The sequence below is a fragment of the Pinus tabuliformis genome, chromosome 4_2, assembly GCF_031772625.1.
Source record: "Pinus tabuliformis cultivar Carrire ecotype Pingquan chromosome 4_2, CPIR1, whole genome shotgun sequence".
NCBI lineage: Eukaryota > Viridiplantae > Streptophyta > Pinopsida > Pinales > Pinaceae > Pinus > Pinus tabuliformis.
Window position 1 is genome coordinate 548,227,599 of NC_142304.1, and position 4,786 is coordinate 548,232,384.

A 4,786-nucleotide genomic window follows, 5' to 3' on the forward strand; every position below is an offset into this window, starting at 1 on the left:
GACATACTTACACATGCCCATCATACTGGGTTGTAGAATGAACCTCTCCATAAATTTGCTTCTTTATGAAGAAAATATTACTACTTGGAACATAACAAAAGTTAAAAAACAAAAAAAAATAAAATTATCATTAATTTATTTATTATAAAAAAAATACCTTAAACATAACCCAAAAAACAACAGAGGTGAAATCTTGATTTGTGTTATTTAAACTAGTTTTTTGACTGTATATATGGATTCAGCACTCTTGAAAACCCCTTGTGCATTTTGATTGCACAGGATTACCCATCAAGCTTGTGATTTCAATAAATTTCTGCAGGATTTTAGAGAAATTTGACCAGAAAAACCCACTGTAAAAACTTCCAAAAAATCACAATAAAAACAACTCCAAAAACAAACCTTAAAAGCAAGAAAATAATATTTTATTTAATCCAAATTCTATGAAAAATATCCATAACAATTTGAAAATAATATTTTATTTAATCCAAATTCTATGAAAAATATCCATAACAATTTGATGCTAATGACGCTTATTCAACTCTATCTCAATCTTACACGGGGAAACTACAGTAAACACAGAACTTCGGAATTATAACAATATAGACTATTCATGAAAGAGGAGGTAGATACCATGATACCAGCACAATATCAAGCACCCAAGCAATATCCCTATAGAGATGAGAGATTCCTTAGGGTATTAGGGTTGATACTAAAAGCTGTGCTGCTCGTAGTGAATGTCGCATTGGTTAACGTATACAAACTGAGCACCGATGGCATAATTGCAGGTGGTCAAGATGTTGGTCCAGGCGTTATCAATGCAGGTGGTGCACTCAGACTGAGACAAGCTTGGATCGCACAGTGATTGCCCGTAGGCAGTGCCCCCGTTGTCTGCATCACACGATGTCGTGTACCCGTACCTGGAGGGGACCGTGTGTAGTGACAGATCTCCCAAAAGGCATTGCAGACTCTCCAAGAAAAAACTTCCAGCTGGGATTTTCTGGGTGTTACAGTACGCCACTTGGTTCCCAGTCTGGGCGCCCACCACTGCGATCAGTAACGTTGCAACCAAAGCAAACGCAAATGCCCTCATCGCCGCCATGGCTGCCTCAAATGAAATAATATCACCTCTAACAATAATCTCTTCAAATGCCAATCAATCAAACTGTTATTGTGCTCCTTATCACTCTGCTGAGGACGCCCTCCCTCTCCACTGCTTTATAGTCCTTGCAGGACATGGTGGCGTGGATACCATAACCTCTCTCAGGTCAACCATGATGGCGGTTTCACTCTTATTCACATTCAAATTAACTAAAATACTGACTACTAATATAATCAAAATATAAAAATTAATTAAATTATAAATTATTATAAATTTATTATTACCTATAAAATTAATATATATTATTATTAATTCATTATTACCTATAAAATTAATATATATTATTATTAATTTATTATTACCTATAAGCATGGTGGCGTGGATACCATAACCTCTCTAGGTCCACAATGATGGTGGTGTCACTCTTATTCAAATTCAAATTAAGTAAAATACTTACTACTAATAAAATCAAAGTATAAAAATTTATTAAATTATAAATTATTATTAATTTATTCTTACCTATAAAATTAACATGTGTGTACGATAAGAAACTTTTCCTATTGCTTAAATAAAAATAAAATAAAATAAAAATAATAAAAGCTCATTAAAATTACAATTTTATTTTAAATTTTTATTATTTTATTATTAATATAATAGAATTAATATATGTTAAACATTTATATATTTAAAAGATTACAAAACAATATTTTTAATCATATAGATTTGCTTTCATCTTACTATTGAGACATTCCGTTTGTAAAGAGATTTTGCTACTATATTGTGGGTCAATATATGGTTCATCTATACCATATGCTCAAAAATCATAATTCACTTCATATGACATGACAATTTTCTTAATTAATTATCTTAATTAAACACAAAAAATAGCATAACTTTTTTGTACATAAATATAAACTTTTTGTGCCTATAGGGCTTTGGATTGATGGTGAACGGGGGTACTGTTAAGACACTCCTTGCGATAGGTCACCGGTTCAAATCTGGGTGCTTAGGTAGTACTATATAGAAAAAAAAATAAACTTTTGATTTGTGTATAAATATTCTAGAAATCTATATCAATTACTTAATGATTATTAATAAATAAATTAAAATTATGGAAGCTCTATTCCAAACTTCAATTGAATTGAAAGACAAAAATGGCATTTCTCTATTATGCCCTCTACCGGGGTACAAAAAATGGCACTTCTCTATTATGCCCTCTACTGGGGTACAAAAAATGGCATTTCTCTATTATGCCCTCTACCGGGGTATTTAATAGCTAACAAAAAACATTTAACATCTCTCATTGTTGTTCTGGGAGACTCCCTCATTCTTAATCAACATTTGGTGAATGGTTCCTTTCCAAGGGGAAAGATAATAGTTCCTTTCCAAGGGGAAAGATATTAGAAAGTCATATGCAATGAATTAAGAAAGCAATGGAAGGTTCTCTTCAATAGCCTATTTTCATGTTCTTCGTGATCTCAATAAAAACACATACTTGTGTGTTAATGAAGGGTGTAAAATGAGATTTAAAGATTTAAAAATCAATGATCGAATTAGACCTTCTCCTATTCCTTAGAGTTAAATAGATTAACATTGCACAATTATGAACTTCATGATCTCAATAAAATCACAGACTTTTGTGTTAATGAAGGGTGTAAAATGAGATTTAAAGATTTAAAAATCAATGATCGAATTAGACCTTCTCCTATTCCTTAGAGTTAAATAGATTAACATTACATAATTATGAAAGACTGTATAACATCACATATAGATTTTGTTTTTTATATAACATGACATTAGTTGCGCGGCCATGAAATTAGTTGTGCGCCCACCCCACACAAAAGAATAGTAGCATTAAAGGTAAAGGAAACGAAAATAAGCTGATGCACATGACTACCTTAAATGGAATAAGAAAAATCACTTCAAATGGAAAACAAAAGTTAAAGTGTACTCCATAACCATACTAAATTTCAAATTATTTAGTCATATTTTCTGAATACAATTGAATTTTTAATTTTAATTCTATTTAGAAACAAAGAACAAAATTGAGATCGATTAAATTTTTTTATTTGGAATAAGAGCACGGAACCTAGGAAATAGAGAATGGATTTCTACTTTTAAAAATGGGTGTAGTAAAATTAGAAAATTGGTTTTGTGGGCGTAAAACAAATTTTAAGGAGACTTGCCCGTTAAGGAGGTGATGGAAAATTAAGGTAAATGCAGAATATTCAATAATTTTAACTTCGTCATTTTAAGTTAGAACATGGAGAAAAGAAGTAAGTAGACAGAGAGTAACCAACCAACTAATGCGACCACAACACAACCGTGCATGATCACCACCATGTAACGAGACCTCCAAAAAAAATTTCGAGTAACCTCGCACATCAGCACCACACAATCATCCCAACCACAACAACCATACCCGCCATTAATTGGAAAAAGGTAGAGCACAAGCAAGCCACCAAACACACCTATAATGATAAAATGAATTTATATATATATATATATATATATATAAGGTATATAAAAGGTATGTAACAATATTTTTAAATATGAAAATTTATTTTATTTTATCATAGAGGTTCTTAATCTATAAATAAGCTTTGTCACAATATTAATAGTTAATACCATGGCTTATCAATACCATATAGTCAAAAAACCACAACTCACTTTATATGACACTTGTTTGTGTGACATATTTTTAATCGCCTCTTGTGTGATCACCTCTAGATCTTTTGCGGCTCCCTACCTTCTACAGCTCCAAATCTGTGGTTAACTAGAGCGTTTGTGCCATTGGTTCACGACGGGAATCGAGACAGCAGATTTAGCATTTTAACGGCTTTGCAGCTCTATGGCCGCCACCGGACTGTAGATTTACCCCTTCAACCGTAAATCATTTTTCCTGAGCATTTTTTATCATAAAGCATCGAGCCCTAGATCTGCAAGGTTTTGGTTTTTGAGAATTTTTGTATTTTCTAGATCGCCTTAGTGGCTTTCGATCTATACATCGCCTCCAGATCGCCTTAGTGGCTTTCGATCTTCTGCGGTTCCATATCGCTATCTTCTGCGGCTCCAGATTTGCCTCTTGTGCGATTGCTCCAGATCGCCTTCAGATCGCCTCCAAATATTCTGCGGCTCGAGATCGCCTCCAGATCACCTGCGGCTCCAGATCACCTCTTGTGCGGTATCATTTGTCTCACATTATTTATATTCTTAAAAGAGGAGAGTATAAAAACAGTGGTAAAATTCTTTGATTTATTTTGCAAATATTTTGGCTCCTGCGGTGTAATATCTTATGTGGCTCCAGATCGCCTTAGTGGCTTTCGATCTCTTGTGGCTCCAGATTGCCTCCAAATCTTTTGCGGGTCCATATCTTCTTCGCCTCCAAATCTGTGGTTCCGGATAGATCTAATCTTATCTTCTGCTTTATTTCTCTACAGAGTGAAATATGGCTCCTAGCTTCGCGAAAATCGTTGCTGGCTCATTTCCGTCTACTTCTGGAGGGCAAGCTCCTGCATATATCGTCAGTGAAGCCCCAGCTCCCACTGTCCAGGTGGTCTAGGCCTCACTCGATGAGGCTTTGAAGTTTTCTGAAAGTGCCCTAATCTGTCGGTTCAATGGTTTTTGGCCGCGGTTGATAGCTCTCCACAATTGGATCTCGGAGGTATGGAAGCCTGTCATTTCTGA

At 34.2% G+C, this 4,786-nt stretch overlaps 1 pseudogene; it reads right to left on the minus strand.

The window, feature by feature from the left end:
* Nucleotides 1-709: 709 nt before the first annotated feature.
* LOC149170455 (antifungal protein ginkbilobin-like protein pseudogene) lies at nucleotides 710-1,099 on the minus strand (annotated as a pseudogene).
* Between the last annotated feature and the right edge of the window lie 3,687 nt (nucleotides 1,100-4,786).